Consider the following 18,692-nt stretch of genomic DNA (forward strand, 5'->3'; position numbering starts at 1 on the left):
GGCTTCCTGCATTGAGCCTACTTCTCCCTCTGCCTATGTCTCTGCCTCTCTGTGTGTCTCTCATGAATAAATAAATAAATAAAATCTTTAAGAAAAAAAAAGGACTGAGATTTTAAGCTGCAGAGCATATATGCTTACCATTGGGGTGTGTGTGAATGCTGTGTGTGTGTTTATCTCACACCAAAGACTGAAATCTCACAGAAACCTCAGGTAGCAGGTGTCATGATTATCCCATAAACACAGCAGCACACTGTGGATTGCTGCCACGTAGTTATTTTCTTTAAACATATCTTTGTGGTATAATGTTCTCTTTCTGGAAGCAAACGCTTCCAATGCTGGATTCCTGAGTGTATCATTAAGCCTCCCCAAACACAAGTACATCTACCACGTTTTAAAAGTAATGGCCCGCATAGCTACTTAGCTCTGTGACTGGTGATACATGCAAAAAAACGGGATCTAAGAAGTGTTAATGAAGTAACCATCCCTGGCGTGTCTGGTGGCTCAGCGGTTGAGTGTCTGCCTTTGGCTCAGGGTGTGACCCCGGGATCCTGGGATCAAATCCCACATCGGGCTCCCCACAGGGAACCTGCTTCTCCCTCTGCATGTGTCTCTGCCTCTCTCTGTGTGTCTCTCATGAATAAATAAATAAATTCTTAAGAAAAAAAAAAAAAGTAACCATCCCTGAGCACTGAACAGTCAGAACTAAGCCCTCAAATCGACACAGGAGCAGGCAGGTAGGGGAAGGAGGCTCTGAGGGCGAGTCCTAGCTGAGCGGCCTGGTAACCTGCAGCCATGCAGAGCAGCTGGGCAAAGGGGTGTCCCGATGCCCCATGCTCGGTCGTGTGCTTGGAACTCCACAGCTGGCAGATTGAAAGTTGTTTGCTCACCCTGTTCAAAACAAGAGGCGTAAAAGGACAACAACTGAAAGCCGAGTCACAATTTGTAACTGACTGGCTATGCTTGACGAGCCCCATGTATTTATAATCTCTCAAAGCCAAATGCAAAGGTCCCCGTGCCTCATTAGTCATCCAGCCGCAGCAGTCTTGTTTATCGTGCTGTTTGTCACCACCAGACCTGAGCTAGAGTAAACTTTTCCTTCCCAAGCTTTCCTTGCATCAGAGCTGCTGCTTTAGCCTTTCTAAGTGATAGCAACCCATGTCTGGTTCAGGCTGGTCCCTGGGGGCTGTAATTGCAGAAGTACAACCTGGCAGTTAGATCACAAGGTCCCAGAAACTGCCAGGGCACCAACGTGCTTCCTGCCAGGCGACCTTCTGCAGCTGAAGACACGGGTGCCCCATCTGCAGCCCCTGGATGCATGTGCTATTCCCAGGGCATAATGGAGGTGTCTGCTGAAAACGCCGAGTCAAAACCTGGAACCCTGGGCTCTTGCCCTGCCACCATATCAGCTTCCTGTTCGTGGAATGGCTTTGCTCAGGTGTTAATTGGCAAGGATGTTTGTTTGCTTTTGCTTTTTATAAAAAGAAAGGCATTTTAGTATGAGGCATTTCCTACTTTTGAATTAGCTTAGCACATGTTTCCTACTAAAAAGATAAGCATTATCTGTACAAGGATGCAGAATATCTTGCTCAGTTTAGCCCTTGGGAAAGGAGGCCTAGCGTCACAGCTGAGGGGATTCAGGCAGGGCACAGCCTTTGTGCTTGAGGATGTGGATGTTGGCCATGCTTGGCCCTGGCCTGGTTCATATCTCAGGCTCAATATCCTCGTCTGTAAAATAAGGTAGTTGTGAGGAGTCCACGAGCTAATGCATATGAATGATAGCCACACACAACGAATGACAGCCTTCATAACGTCCACACGCCGTTCCTTCACTAAAGGAAGGTTTATCACTCAGAGCAGATCTGTGGTGGAGATACTATTTCTATCACCCCCATTTTGCAGATGGGAGGTTGAGGCACAGAAGGTCACAGATAATAAGTTGCCCAAGGTCACACAGTTATTAAGGGGGCACACCTGGGATTTGAAACCAAGTTTGATTATAGAGCCCATGTTCTTACTTATGAAAATAAACTGCCTTTTGTAAGCTAGTTGGTGGGTGCTGTGTACTTGGTGATTATCCAGTATATACCAGCAGGGAGGGCACAGCCGATTTCTCATACCACAAGCCGTGTTTCTCCTCTTTGGATGTTATGCTAAGATTCATGGGTGACCCTTTAAAGTCCTAATAGCACCACTTACTTCTCAAAGGGTGAGTCCTTCTCTATGGCCTCAGAAAGTTGGAGCAAACAGAAGTGTGGTAAAGTGTCAAGGCAACAGTTAGTGTAGGGATGGTAAGATGCCACCATGTTGCTGCCAAATTAGGCCTAGCCAGTGGTGGGATGCTTTAGGTCATGGTGTGGGGTTCTTGATGGGGATTGCTGTGACAAGGAGACACTTGACCTGTGTGCTTGTGTCTAGGGAGGTGATGGAGAACTTCAGGTGACTTCCAGTCCTGGGAAGGAGATCTTAGGACAGAGTACTGGGTCCTATGAGTATTTCAGGTGCTTTTGCAGTTGGAGACTAAGAAGGATGATCAGGGCTGATTGAGAGAAGGCAGTGTGAGTTCTCCTACAGGCCTTTGTCTTAGAGACTCTGGAAGATTTTTTTTTTTTTTTTTGGAAGATGTTTTAATAGTAAAGAGATGCCCATAGGATGAGACAGGATAGCTGTGACTCTGGCATTTGCTCGTGGAAGGCTAGAAATGCCAACACTCTTATGCTGGAACTTGCTTTAGATTTTTACCCTCCGTGTAATTCTGCTCCATGGCTGGTCAAGCACTATTTTAGGGGTTGGCAATTCAAAGATAGTAGAAAACACGGGCCCTGCCCTCAAGCAACAAATGTTCGTTGGAAGAGACAGACACATAAACGGAAAATATAAATCAACAGGGTAACCCAGAGGCAAGCATGAGGGATCATGGGAACTTCAGGAAGGAAATCTAACTCTGGGAGGGAGGTGGTGGGATCAGAGACGGCTGGTGATATCTGCCAAATGTCAGCCTCCAAAGCAGAAGGAGGTGGAAGGTAGCATGGAGGCAAGAGACAATCAGTTTTGTCTTGATGGGTCTTGAAATATTTGGTAAGGCAAGGCAGGGAATAAAGGTGGGGAGACAGGGCCATGTGTAATATTGGAAGGAGCTCAGGCTTCATTGGCTCTCTGGCAACGATGGTATCACTAGATATGTGAGTTGCTTTGTAAATAGATCCCTCTGACAGCAGTATGGAGGATGGAATTCATGGGAGAAGAGGCTGAGCCAGTGAGACCTGTTGCAGTGAATTCAGACAGGACGATAAGGGCTTGAGCCAGACTATGCCTATAGGAAAGCCGGGTAAATAAACTGAGCGGCACTTGATGTTGGATTGGTTATGGGTAGAAGGTTGGAAGAAAGAAAATTTGGTGATGGCTCCCGGGTTTCTAGCTTGGGTGGCTGGGAAGATGGTGGCGCTACCACTGAGTTGGAAGTTACAGGAGAAGAGTTAGATTAGAATAGGAGATTATCAGGTCAGTCTTGAAAACATTGTGTTGGAACTGCCTGGTGGATATTTATATGGAGGCTTGGAGGCGGTTCCAGAGGCCAGTGCCGATGTCATCAGCATCTAGTGCATTGTTGAAACCTTGGAGAAGAAATGGGCTCAGCTGCGAGCAGACCAGGGCTCTGAGAAAGGCCTGTGGCCCTGCTGGCAGCCTGAGCCTGGGGTGGCACCAGCTCAAGGCATCAGTTGCTGTGAAGCTCAAGGGCTCTGAACAAGAGTGGACTCCAGTGGGCAGAGATGCTGCAGCCTGCACTGGCTTTGCAGGAGAACTGGGGACAGTTGGCCTGTTTCTGGGCTCAGGACATTGGGTCCCAAAGCTGGTTCTGATGCAGGGCTGGGGAGAAGGGTGGGATGGGGGAGGAGATGGGATGGCAGTCCCCTGCTGGCTAAGAGGACTCTTTGAAATGGAAACCTTTAAAGTATTCGTGAAGCACCACGAACTATTCCAGTCTTTGGCGTCTAGGCAGAGGTCCTTGGGCAGGTGAAGGGAGGAAATCACTGGTCAAATTATGGATGCCCTCCTCCTCACACTAGCTCTGAGATTTTCACAGGTCATAGGCTTGTGACAGGCTTGGGCGCTGTCCTCAGGGGAGCGGACAGGGTGGGTCCATTCTGAAAAAAAACTCTGGGGTGGTTCCTCCCAGGTGGAGAAGCCCTGCTGTAGGGTACATGGGACTAAGTGGAAAGAAGTCTTGGGACCCTCAGACTTTGTCCCTCGAAGCTGAACAACTGTTTTCCACCAGCACTTCAAAGACATCCTCTAGCCCGACAGTGGTACAATCCCCCCCATTTAGAAATTTGTACACTTTTGCTCACACTGCAGTAAAATAATTACGGAATCATCACTCAATCACCCGGCATTATCAGGAAGGCTAGGGGAAGCACCCGAAGCCACAGTGCTCTTTGTAGAACACCACAAAATAGTGACATATTTATGTCTATTAAATGATTTCAGACAATTTCACAGGCAGAAAGTATGACTCTATAATATATGTATGCAATCTAAAATTACCACCAACTGTCCATGAAAAGAAAATCAAGCTGTCACACCAAGCCTAATTGGTGATTTCTGTGTCTTTCTGCTAATTTCTGTTAGCTATGCTCATTTATTTGTTTTGTCATAGAAGCATTCACTGGCAGACAAGTGGTAGCAGTTGCCAAAGTCTTAAGAAAAATTTGGGTAACAAATTTCAATGAGTATATTGAGGTTGTGGTGCCTTTGGGACAAGAGTGCAATTCCATCACCCCTGAAAACAGGCAATAACTGCAATCATTGAATTTAACTTGTAGAACCCTTGCGTCCCACTTATGGAATAAATCTTTGAGAACCACCGACTTAAATGATGACACGTATTTCTACTTTAACTGTCAGACGGCAACTGTGTTGATATAGATATCCTTGACCCAAGCAATGAGAGAGCTTTAAGGCATCTGAGAACCCTACTCAAACTGAAAGGCAGCCCCCGTGTGTTCTAGTCCAGAGACTTGGTCCTTGGTCCGTTCTACCTTGAACACGTTCTCCCCTCACTCTGTACCAGCAAGAAGCCTTGCTTCTAGGCTCAGCTCACAGGCCATTTGCTAAAATCATTGTACCAAGGGCTGAAGGTCTCAGAGAGAGAGACAGAGAGAGAGAGAGAGAGAGAAGCCTCTTCCAGCTGCAGGTACTAGCCCACCACACTGCAGGGAGCTCCAACTTCTGCTTGAGTACCTTCAGGGCTGGGGAGCTCACTATTTCACAAAGAAAAGGTTTTCATTAAACACCTTTGATTCCCATCTGCAACTTCTAAAATCACCCGACCCTGAAATTCTGCCTTGTTTTTGCCATTGACACTTTCTCCCTTATATTACTTTGATTTGGGTACTTACTCTGTCGCTCTGTGGTAAGAGGCTCAGGTTTTGGAGTCATCTGGGCTGGAACCTTAAAATCAGAATTACCTTCACCATTTACTAGCTGTGTGACCTTGGCGAGTTACTCAACCTCTCTGAGCCTCAGTTATCACATATGTAAAATGAGTCATATTACTGTCTATTTCAAGGATTATCGTGAGGCCTAAGGTAAAGGGAAGGAAACTGCCTGACAGACAGGCATCAGTGTAGCTCAGATATTCTTATTCCCTCTCCCAGATTACAAAGTCACCGAGGGCTGGGACATCTTTGAATCTCTGCCTACCAGTCAGCAAAGGGCCTGTATGAGGAATCTAGAGGAATCTAATGACCTTACGGCATGAAAGAGACTGACCAAGACAGACAGGAATTGGGTATTTATTTGAAATGTCTAAAGTCATCAGAAGGTTTAAAAAATGTAAGGCCAACCCTCCCACAAAAGAAATGTGCAGAGCAGAAAACAAAACCCTGAGCAGAAAGCAGAGAGCAAGGGCAAGCTGGGACAGGCTATGAAGAAGAAATTGGGAAAGGTCGTGCAGAATCAGGTCAAGTTCTGGGGGAAGAAAGAGCAGGGACGCATGATGTGGTGAGTGCTAATTAACGTGGCTAAAGAGAACAGTGCCAGTGCGCAGCAGCAGCAAATGCCACAGAGCAAGGAGCCCCGCGCCAGGGCTGACCCGACGGAAAAAAGAAAAGCAATCTCTCCACCACACAACCTGTTTATGAGCCTGCAAATTTCCATGCATCCTTTCTCCTGCCGTTGCGGCTTTCTGGACGAGGAATATGATGGCGGAGTGGCGGGCCTTCCCAAGATGTATTAACCCTGGAATTGGCTCCTGGCTCCTGTATAGGCTGCAGCCTCTTCCTGACTTCCTTTTCCTCTGTGCACGGCAGTATATGCTCATCCGGGAGCAGGAAATGATTGCATGCTTGTGCTTTTCTGCAGTTAGTTCTAAAGAGAGAAACTAAACGGGGCAAGAAAGCAAGCTGGATGTTTGGAGAGATTCTAGAAGCTTTTAAAGACTAGCTGGGAAGCAAGGCAAGAAAGGAAAAGTGGAGGCTGGCCATTCAGGGTCCCCGGGAGTGGGGACCTGTGGGAATTCATCTCAGGCTGGCTTATGTGTATTCTGCACTGCAAGGTGACTTTACAGGTCTATTTGGAGATTCCAACCCAGGCGAGAAAGGAACACCTTGCAAGCTCTCGGACTGTACGATACATTGAAAAGAGAACAGGGCTCTGGGAGAATTTGGGAGAGCAGGTGGAGGGGCAGCGCCAGCTGCGAATCACTCACCCTCCAGAGCAAATCATGGCCTTTTTTTTTTCCTCCTGGAGAATCAGCTGTTAAACATTTACCAGCACGCTGCTGTGTATAAACAAGACCCAAGAGGAACCAGTTAACCTACTAGAGTGAACAAAGAGTTTGGCACAAAACTGGGGGCAGATAAGCAGATAAGGTTAATTGTATTTAGTATCCCTTCATTAATGAAAACCTGGTAGGAATGCTACCTAATGTGACTCAGCAATCAGTGCCATTTACCGTACATCCTTGGAAGCAATAGTATTGGCTTTTAGTATTTCTTCTCTTTTGCTTTTCTTGCCCCTAAATTGGAGGCCTCCTGTTGCAAAACTCCCCAGTTTACAGGTTATTCATGCCTGATGGGCATGAAAAGTCGTGTGAAAAGTCTGATGTAAGAATTCAGGGAGTTGCGGGCAAGCTGGCGGCTGCAGATACTGAGGTGGAGTTCAAGGTTGAGGGGGGAGGGCCTAGAAGTGTGGGCTGGAGTCTGGTGTTTTTATCTCAAAACTGGATTCCAATCCCTCTCTTTTATGCCTTAGAACAATTTTTCCGTAGTAATCCCAAGTACCAGAAGTGCTGTTGCCGCCCGAAGGTGGTGAGTGCAATTTTACCGTGTACTTGAGAAATGGGGTGTTAATGGAGTTTGGGCATCGTGCTCCCTCCATCCATTCCAGAAACCGCAAGCCTTGAGGTCCACCCCACCAGTCAACCAGCTTTCTCAACTGAGAGACTATGGTCTGGCTTCCCAAAGTCCTGTGTCTGTGAAATCCAGCCAGATGCGACCTTTCATTTCAAAAGTGTGACATGGTGACATGGAAAAGATGGGATGTGGAGTTCGGGGTCAAAAGACTAGGTTCAGGCAAACTAATCTCTGGAGAGAAATCAGAAAGTGGTTGAGGGTTTTCTGGGAGAGGGCCTGAGGGGATTTTCTGGGTGATAGCAATGTTTGATTTGGTTTTGAAGTAGGCACCATACTAGGTGCAGAGCCCAGCGTGGGGCCTGAACTCAGGACCCTGAGATAAAACCTGGACTGAAATCAAGAGTCTGGACGCTTAACCGTCTGAGCCACCCAGGCACCCCTAGAAATGTTCTGTATCCTTTCCGGGGGGGGGGGGGGGGGGAGTAACATACGCATATACATTTGTCAGAATTCAGCAAACGGCACTGATGATCTGCGCGTTTTATTGAATGTAAATGAGACAGCAGGTTTTAAAAGAGCAGGTTCAAGTGCGGGCCCTCCCTTCCAGTTCAGATGCGTCCTTCATCTCTGAGCCTCGGTTCCCTCTCTGAAAACTGGAAGGACCACTTACACCTGCGCCATGGGTGACCGCGTCTATTATCAAACGAGACCACGCGCGCGTCCCAAGTGCTTTGTGAACGAGAAGCAGCCCAGGCCGCGGCGACTCCGGCTGTTCTGCTCTTCACCCAGCTGCCTTCTGCAGCAGTTTCTTGAGCGGGCACGAATCTGTGGGCTCTGCCCTGCAACTTCCCTTGGAGAGGAGTGTTTATCTATTTTAAGGAGACTCTGGAGGTATCAAAATGCTGCAGAAAAGCAATTGGAGTATGATTTCCCGGGGAGAGGAGGGCGGCAAAGGGAACAGCTGGGGAGAAAGCATGTATCCAGCTGGGCAGCAGGGCCAGCCGGTGCCCGTGCCAGGGAGTCGCTGAATGCCTGTGAGAGAGTCGTGACCAGGAAAAGCAGTGTGAGTAAAAAAATAAAACATAAAAAATTCACATCTTGCCAAACAAACTGGGTCACATTCGTGATGGAGTTAGTCACTGAGCAGAGCCGGAAAAGCGTTTTCAGGGGGAAAAAGCATGGTTGGGGGGACCCTGGTGACTCAGCTGAAGCGGCAAAGGCCACTTGGGCCTCCTGGCCTGGGGTGGTAGTCAAGCGAGAGCGTCGCTGTGGCTCCTGCAGCGTGTCTTGCAGTATTTGGAGTTTGAACTTGATCTTTGCTCCCAAAGACAATCACAAACAAACCTTTACGTTGGAATCAAGAATATAGCACACGTTTTAAAATGGAAAAGTCTTAGTGAGAAGCCAAGTTAAACTGAGACCGGAAGAGTGGGAAGGCCATTGCAGAGTTCACCCCCGGAATTCGAGTGGGAGGTGACAACTGCCCGAGTACAACCGAGCTCTGAGTGATGACACTGGCAAAGGTTTCAATTTAGCAACTTGAAAGTCAGAGCAAAGAGCAAATGCCCTTTGGCAACGAAAACCTAGAAGATGATTGAACAATGCCGGAATCAAATTTAAAATCGTTGGCCACTAAAGCAAAGTTAAAATAGGGAAAGATGTAGCAGGAAGAAACAATCTAGAAGACAAATCTGATGTGTGAAATTTTGATTTTATCCTCATTATAAAAATTTTGGTGCTTTCTGCTAGATGGCTCTGCCAAGAAATGTGATATGTTGAAAAAGAAGAGGAAATGTTCTCTAGATGCTGAGGCTATAAAAGGCTGTTTAAAGTGATAGGAATCAGTCGAGGTTCTCCCCATGACCGAGGTTATAAAATTAGGATCTTAAAACTACCAAATCTGGGTTGAGAAAAAAAAAAAAAAAAAGCTCCAGTAAAAGCCATACCTAAATTTATCTTAATATAACTTACATTTTCCCACAATGTCTGTCTTTTCTCTGGGCATGTCGGATTCCCAGGGCTGTTAATTCCCTCCCGGAAGAGCTGTCTGTTGGAGCAAGGTGGGGAGCTGGGGTGAGGAGGCACAGTGAGAAAGCAGGGGTGTCTTTCCTATAACCTCTGAATGGGGACGGAGGGGGCCATGAGACGTGGACGCTGGCATGTGGGGCGGGGAGGATCAGGGGGCTCAGGATGCTGAGGGAAGCCTAGCTGGGTGCAGCCTTTCCCACACAGGTCTTTGTTCCACCAGTAATCTGATGCCTTAAATGTCTGCCTCTCCTCCCAGGTCTTCGGGAACAGTTGGACACACGACTCCTCTCCACAAGTCACTTGTGGGCTATGAATTGTACGGAAATCTCTCATTTCTCCCTGGCTTCGGAGGGAGATTTGGGTTTGAACCTCAGGACCATTGCGTAGGGGCCATCTGGGAAACCTCTGTGAATGCTAAGTTTCTTGAGAGGTGGCAGAGAGTGAGTAGCCAGTATGCATGGGCTGTTTAACACTTTGCCAAATACTGGGATAGACCTTGATGGTGAAATAGCCAAATCAACATGCAATCGGTTATCCTTTTTTTTTTTTTTTTTAATTTTTAGAATTTATTCATGATAGACACAGAGACACACGGAGAGGGAGAAGCAAGCTCCCTGTGGAGAGCCTGGTGCAGGACTTGATTCCAGGACCCTGGGATCACGACCTGAGCCCAAGGCAGATGCTCAACCACTGAGCCACCCAGACTTCCTGGCACAAGATTTTCTTAAACCCTTAGAATTTCCAGGAATGATAGGAGAGGAGCTTCTTTTGTTATTCAGAACAAGCCCCTTTCAGCCACACCTGAGTTTATGCTAATGAAGTGACTTCATTGCTTCAGGATGGGATCTGTTTGCTAGAGGAACCAACTCTGTGATAAGACAGTTGGAAATTTCAGTTCTAACCCCTGACCTGGGAGGGGAGAGGGACTAGAGATCGAAGTAACCACCAATGGCCAATGATTTAATCGATCGTATTTGGGTAATTTTACAACCTCCATAAACAATGAAGTTTAGAGAGCTTCCAGGTCAATGACCACATCAAGGTGTGGAAAGGTGGCACACCAAGAGAGGATGCGGAAACTCTACTACCCTGCCCTCCCTCCACCCAATACCCTGCTCCATGCATCTCTTCCATTTGACCGTTCATTTGTTTCCCTTTAAAAAAAAATTTTTTTTAAGATTTTATTTATTTATTCATGAGAGACACAGAGAGAGGCAGAGACACAGGCAGAGGGAGAAGCAGGCTCCCTGAGGGGAGGCCGATGTAGGACTTGATCTCAGGACCCTGGGATCACGCCCTGAGCCAAAGACAGATGCCCAACCACTGACCCACCCGGGTGTCCCTCATTTGTATCCTTTATAATGCCCTTTACAATAAACCATTTCCCTGAGTTCTGTGAGCCGTAATAGAAAATTCTGGAATCTGAGGTGGGCGTTGTGGGACCCCCTAAACTTTGCAGCCTTTGGGAGGCCCCCAGGATGTGCTATTGGCACCTGAAGTGGGGGCAGCTTTATGGGGCTGAACGTGAAGCTGTGGACTCTGTACTAATTCTAGAGAAATAATGTCAGAATTAAATCACAGAACACCTCCCTGGTGTCCAGAGAGTTGGAGAACTGTTTGACTTGGTACAAAAACCGCACTAATTTGGTGCCAGGGTGTCATGAATAGAAACAGCCTAAGGAACAGGTTTAGGAGCATGGCCCACGGTGACCCCTCACTGGGGCTGGGGCAGGACATTCTGATGGTATCAGAGTTCTTGGGTGGCAAGCAATTGAAAGAGGTTGTGATGAACTTACTGGAAAAGGACTTTGCTGGAAAGATATGGAGTAGTTGCTTGCTGGATGCTAAAGAGCCAGGCCTCAGGAAGAAGGAAGGCTGTTAGCAGGAAGGAATGGGCAGATTCTATGTTCCCCCATCAGAACGTCTAAGCCGCAGTGTTTTCTGTTATTCTCTCAGAGGCTCCAAAGCCTAGGAACCAGTCTGGATGGCCTAGATGGGGTTCTGTGCGCCAGTTCCATCCTCCCAGTAGGAGGGGCCCAGGGAAAATCTTTGGCACTCAAGTCTTCTCAGAATGGGAGAAGGGTTAATTCACTAATGGGAAATCAGGGTGCTTTTACCCCCCAAAGTGGAAAGGCATGTATGACAGGCCAAAGCAAAGATCCTTGGCATGCTGATTTTAGGCTCCACTGTTAAAAGAAAGTGTAGAAAAACAAGAAAATGATTTCATTGTACCCTTCCCTGGCCAGGATCAGGCCCAGTTCTGGGAAGCACACTGTCGGAGGCCTTTGACTGCTTGGGAGGTGTTCAGAAAGAGCAATTTAAGACAGTGAACATCTGGAAAACATGACACATAAGAAATGGTTGGAAGACGAGGGGAAGAAATCCAAAGAAGAGAAGACGGAGTGCGCCTCTACTGGCTGTTCTCAGATATCTTGAAGATCTGGAATGTAGAAGAAGAAAAATTTTCTATCTGGTGGCTCCAAAAGGAAGAACTAAAAAAATCAACTGCTGGAAATTAAATGAGCTGATGTAAGGTAGGGAACTTTCCATCCCCGAGAAACCTTGGTTCTTTAATTAGCAAGAGCAATAAGTACACTCCTTGCATTGTACTATAACACACCAGTGTGTCACAGCCCTGTTTTTGGGGACCCCAACCTAATGGCTGTCAGTGAAACAGCACTCCCTGTTTGGCCACCTTTGCTAAAGAGCACTTTTCCATATGTAGAGTCCTGGATGTGCACAACGTGAGTGATGATGGATGGAAAGGACAAGAAGGAGTTCCTCCAGATACCTTTCAACCTACATGCCCAGAGCCACATGGTACAAACATAGCATGGGGAGTCCTTAATTTAGAGCATTGCTTTACTCAAGGACCTCTCTTGCCAAGTGTTGCATTAATGTGCATCCTTCATGCACCTCTCAGTGCAAATCAAGCCAACATCTTGCTTTACCATTGAACAGTATTCAATGAAGTTATGTCAAGTCTCTTGGGCTAATTCCTAGACTAGAAAGCTATCATATCAGTGTTGGAAGAAATTTTGTGGTCAACAAGTTTATAATGCTTGAATATATACAATGGCATTCTTGACAAGTTGATTTGTAACCTGGTCTTGATTTTTTTCAGACACTCACAACCTCCTAAAGCAGTGCACAGCACTTTGGGAAGTTTTGGTTGACAAAATCCCTTCAAACTTTGGGGTAAACTCTACGCTCTATGGGGCTATATCTATCAAAATGTAAAATATACAGAGCCTTTGACCAGCAATCCCACTCTTAACAATCCATCCTACAGATACAGTCCCCATGGGCTCAAAGATATCCAATGAATATCTATTCATTACAGCAAAGGGCTGGAAATCATTTAAATGTTTAACCAGGGGACTGATTAAAAAAAATTATGGAGTATCTGATCTGTGGAATATCAGGCAGCTGTTAACAAATTCAACTATTTTCAAGTACTGATAGGGAAGTCTTTACATTGGTTCTTTTGTCCCTGGCGCTGTTGATTTGTGAAAAAAGGAAAGCGTCTCAATAATATGTGTCACATTTATGTAATCAAAAAGAAGGATACACACAAATATATGTTAAGGTTTTATCTGGAAAGATATTGGCAACTGTACTTGCCTCTGGGAAAGAAAACGATGAGATGGGGTATCTGGTAGACAGGAGAATTTTATGTGCATATGTATATGAATATATATCTAGGTATGTTTATATGTATATGTACATATCTTTCGCTGTCTCTCTCTACCCAGCCCCCTTTCACTTTTGAAGTTTGTTTACCCTGTAAATATATCACTTAAAAAACTTCTTTAAAAATATGTCTTCTTAGGCAACAAAACCAAAAATAGACAAATGAGACTATATCAAGCTTAAAAACTTCTATGCATCAAAAGGAATAATCAATAGAGTGAAAAAGCAGCCTACAGAATGGGAGAAAATACTGGCAAATCAAATATGTGTTAAGAACTTAATAACCAGAACATATAAGGAACTTCTATAAATCAACAACAAAATTCCTGAGTAACCCAATTAAAAAATGGGCAAAGGGCCTGAATAGGCTATTCTCCAAAGAAGATATTCAGGAGAAGATGAACATATAAAAAAATGCTTGATGTCACTAATCATCAGAAATATGTGAATAAAAATTACCATGACATGTCATCTCACACCCATTAGGTTGACCACTATCAGAAGAAAAGAATGTAACAATTGTCAGCAAGGATGCAGAAAAATTGGAACCCTTGGGCACTGTTGGTATGAATGTAAAATGGTACAGCCATATGGAAAACAGTATGGAAGTTCCCAAAAAAATTAAAAATGAAATTACCATATGATCTAGCAATCCCATTTCTGGGTATGTATCTAAAAGAATTCAAAGCAGGATTTCAGAGAGATAGTTGTACATCTATGTTCACTAAACTGTCATTCACAATAACCAATAGGTGGAAATGACCCAAATGTCAATAAGTAAATGAAATGTGGCATATACACACAGTGAAATATTATGCAGCCTTAAAAAAGAAGGTAATCCTGCCCCAGGCTACAACATGAATGGATGTGAAGCCCATCATGCTAAGTATAATAAGTCAGTCACAAAAGAACAGATACGATGTGATTCCACTCACGTGAAGTGTCTAAAATAGTCAAAATGATAGAAAGTCGAAAGGTGTTTGCCAAAGGCTGGGGGGGGGAGGGCAGGAGAAATTCGTGTTTAATGGGTATAGAGTTTCGGTTTTGCAAGACGAGAAAGTTCTAGAGATCTGTCATATAGTAATGTGAATATATTTAATTGTATTGAATTGTACACTTAAAAATGGTTAAGATGGCTTAAAACTGACCTCTAGGGGCACCTGGGTGGTTGAGCATCTGCCTTTGGCTCAGGTTGTGATCTTGGGGTCCTGGGATCGAGTCCCGTGTCACGATCCCCGCAGGGAGCCTGCTTCTCCCTCTGTCTGTGTCTCTGCCTCTGTTTCTCATGGAAAAAAAAAAGATCATTAGGAAAAAAAATCTGACCTCTTAAATCCTGGTACAGAGCCCACCTGGTTCTACCTCTTAAAGCTGTACAAAATACTTTAATCTTTTTTCTAATACAGAAGGGCCTTTAAGACTTCTCCCGAGGCCCTTAAACTGGCTTCCTCTTCTCTAGGCCGAACAAGTGCTTCTTTACATGGGTTCTGCCCCTGGTCATCTGGTCTTACCCGCCTCCTCTGGCAGACCCAGAACTTCCAGCTGAGCTACAACAGGATGGTGGGGTCCTTGATGCAATGAAGCCCCTCTGCTTGGGAAAGCGGCCTCACAGACACCCACCTCTACCCAGGGAGACCCTGTCCTGAATACCCAGTGGGAGCATGGTGGCTAGCTGGTGAGGATATCTCATAGTGGGGTATCTGGGGAGGGAAGGACCTCCCATGGGGTGTGGACCAGAAGGGAACCGAGGCTGGGTGTGCAGAGGCAAGCTTTGCTAATTGTGTGATGCCCTGACTTTACTGCACAAGTGTTCCCCACACATAGTCATGAATTTGCTGGAATAAAAGAGAAAACCAGTATCACTTAGATTCATATGGCTACTTTATACTTCTTAAGGCATTTTGCAACTGGATTAAATTTGCTACTCATGACAACTCTTTGAGGTAGGCAGTCTGCAAATATTTTTCTCATTTCAAGAAAAGATGACAGCCAGAGGATGAAGGACTTATTCTGTGTCCTTACTGTGCTGACCCTTTCCACTCTGCAGTCTGCCTTTGATTTTATGTAAAAACAAGCAAAACAAGCAAAACAGAAACAAAAGCCAAAAAGGCCATTTCCTCCATTGTCCCAAGTCTTCACAATTTTGAAAAATGAGAATGTTTTCTGCAGAGATAGATGCAACAGACCGAACTGTTTCCAGATCATGATGCGCCGGGATGAGTGCCAAAGGCCCTCACTGAGCCTGCAGAGCGGGGGCCTCTTCTTTGACTGCATCGGTGACACCTGAACCCGCCAAAGGGCAAGGGACCAGTTAAACTTCCCACTCTGGGGAAACAGCAGTCCTCTGCCCATGGCTCTGTAAGAGGAGCCAAAATATCATTAGGACCAGGGGTCTGTGATCCCCCTCCTGCAGGGACAGGAACCCCCCAGAATGGTGGGCGGGAAGAGGGCCTCTGGCAGCCAGCATTTAAGAATGTGAGTACCAAGAGGCCTCCAGTAAGCCGGGGCTCTGCACATCATCCGGGCCCTGGCTGTTTCTCCCCAGCTGCACCTGGCCCTGGCGCTGCACTCTGCCCCTAGTAACCTTATTTTCCCCTTTTAGGACGCTCTCCCTGGCCATTTTCACCTAATTTCGTCAGGATCAACAAGTTAGGGAAGTAAAAGGAAGAGGCACAGAAGAAAATGTCTTTGCAGTCTGGAGCACCAGGGTCCCCCAGGGAATGAGGTAAGGGCTTCTCTTCTGGCAGACGGTGGTGGTTGGGGGTGGGGTGGGGGTGGCATTTTGCGGTAAAAGATACTCCCCGGTGTTCTAAACGGGCCAAGTCTGGGCTAGGGAGAAAAGGAGGCCCGGCGAGGGGGTGCAGGGGTGTCTGCAGGAAGCCGGCTTCCTGGCCTCTCCCGGATAGATCTGGTTGCTCGGCGTGATATTTAAAATGCTGAACCAGCGGGCCTGACCAATCAGAGCCGAGCCCGGGAGCGGCTCCTGCAGGCCCTCTGCTGGGCCGCGTGTTCCAATCCGGCCGCAGGACTGCGGGTCTGGCTGTCTACCTGCCCGGCGCGGAGCTGGCCCCCTCGCGCTCGTGGCGCGGCCGTGGCGGCGGGGCGGGGTGCGAGAGGCGTCCTGAGGGGCTCCCGAAGGGCTCCCGAAGGGCTCATGCCCACCCCCGGCAGCCCCGGGGCCTCTTCCCGCTCCGCCCTCCCCCCAGGAGGCAGGTGCTGCCGGGGGCCCGGGGTGCCGCGGAGCCCCAGTGCCCGACCCGCGTCCGAAGCGCCAGGCGATCTCGCCTCCCGGGAGGCACGTCCCTCCCCGGCTTTACCACCCGCTCCTCCCCGGGGGCAGCCGGGACGGGCGCCTCGTCTCCTGCTCCAGGGCTCTAACCCCGGGGGGGGGGGGGGGGGCTGGGCTTCCAGAACCGCGGGCTGTGGGAAAGGGCTTCGCACCTGCCAAACCGCCGGCTTCCCTTTTCATTCTCGAGGGCTCGGGGGTAACACGAGCGTTTGAAAATGTGTCCTTTGCGCCGCGGCTTCCACTCCCCCCCCCAGGCCAGCGAGCTCATCTCCCGAGAGTGAAAAATCAGGCGGCTGGGGGTCCCGATGCGCGTCCCCTGAGCCCCACCTCTGCAGCCGGCCGGCACCGGAGGGGAGGGTCGGACCCCTTGTCCTGAAAGGGGAGATCAGAAAGATCCCTTTTGATCGTCACAGCCTGAAAACTTCGGCTCCGGAGAGGCTTGAAATGGAGAGCTTCGTTGTACTACTTTTATTTCTATACATATTATTTATTTCCAATACATATATGTGTGTGCATGTATATACATTATATATATATATAGTTTAAAAATTCATATGTTTACAAGACATAAATCACAGGGACACCTGGGTGGCTCAGCAGTTGAACCTCTCTCTGCCTTTGGCTCAGATCATGATCCCAGCGTCCTGGGATCCAGTCCCCCAACAGGCTCCCTGTGAGAAACCTGCTTCTCCCTCTGCCTATGTCTCTGTCACTCTCTCTGTTGTCTCTCATGAATAAATAAATAAAATCTAAAAACAAAACAGTCACAACACAATAGCCTCCTGGCCCATTCTTACTTCCATTTAGTGATTCCCAGAGCCACCAGCAGTCTGGGATTTTAGCTGTACTTGCAGCATTTCAGGTAATATGCTTATAAGGCTGTATCCTTGTGAGTTTTAGAAATCATTTACTGACATTACTGTGGAAGATAAGGGTTTAGCTTTTTCCTCCTTCCCCAGACACAGGTACTCACACTCCTTCACTTCCCACAGCAGTCCTGTATTTCTTTCCCACCTTAGATGTCATCTATTCTACGGTATAGCATTCTTTATGAGTCACTACCAAAGAGCAGAATTGCTTTCAATTAAACCATGATCCAATACTTTCTTATCACTTTGGCTACAAGATTCAGTTTGACTTTCAAGGTGTGAAAATGTGAAAAATATGTGCATTGTAGAATATCATGAAGTAGGGGACATCACAATATCTGATTAAATCACTGGTCAGTATTTGCATTACTTTAACTGTGAATATTGTTTACAGTGTGCTATAATTACATGTCTGCTCTTGTGCATCTTTGCCCCCTTGGAGTCAATGATTGCCTTGTCTATTTAACTGTAATTTTGGGGGTATTTATGAGTAATTCACCCCCAAGCTCTCCCCAGTGTGGTGAGCATGTTGGTAATCTCTCTGTTATGACTCCTTCCCCATGAGAACATCCTCCTGGAGCTGTCTTCCTCCTCCAAACTCAGTGCTGGTTCCTCCTGGGCCCACTGTACTTACCAATTTGAGAGCCTCGCTTCAGCATCATCCTAGGATTTCTCCTTCCTTCTTTTCTATGTTGGATCCCCTGTTCTCTGGAGCTCCTGTCTTCTATCTTGGTCAATCCTTGGAGCATATCTTCCAATAGCTTCCTGAAAAGGGCCTGTGGCAGGTAAAGGTTTGGAGACCTTATAAATGTCTTTATTCTGTTCTTGCACTTGAAAACTTGTCTGGTTATATTACTTGACCTTGGAAGGAATTTTTCTTCATGTTTGAGGCTTCCCCCCAATGTCAGGCGATTTACTGCTGGCACTAAAAGGATGTGTGCATGGGTGAAGTTTGTTGACCAGTGGGCTCCCTGTCAGTGCTTATGCAGGAATTTTGGATGTCTGGGGTGGGGTGGGGTGGAGGGAATCCTACTGGGTCAGTCTCTGTAAGTCTTCTCTGTTGGAATGGTCGGCTTCTCTAGAGCTGAATCATCTGTTCTTCGCCTGTGGGGTGTAAGCCTCATGACCAATATTCTGGGAGCCAAGAGTGAAGGGGACCGTGGGATCTTGCAAACCAAAATGCAGACTCATTTAATCCTGTCTCAGTACTGTGTCACGTGCTAGCTGTCAGCTGTTGTCACTGTCCAGATGATCTCAGATTTAACCTATTCTCCCAGGACTGGGTGGGGGTAGTGGCCTGGCTGCACAGGTGCAGGAAGAAACGTGGGGAGTCTCACTGCCCCTTGCACAAATTTCAGCACACCTGCACCCACATTCTGCACAGAGGGAACCAATTTCAGTTTCTAAGGTTTTGTGGTGTAGCTTGTTTGCTTCTTATAGGCTTCCTTTTCTGTGGGCTAGGTT

Source organism: Canis lupus, chromosome 25 (genome assembly GCF_011100685.1).
Source record: "Canis lupus familiaris isolate Mischka breed German Shepherd chromosome 25, alternate assembly UU_Cfam_GSD_1.0, whole genome shotgun sequence".
NCBI lineage: Eukaryota > Metazoa > Chordata > Mammalia > Carnivora > Canidae > Canis > Canis lupus.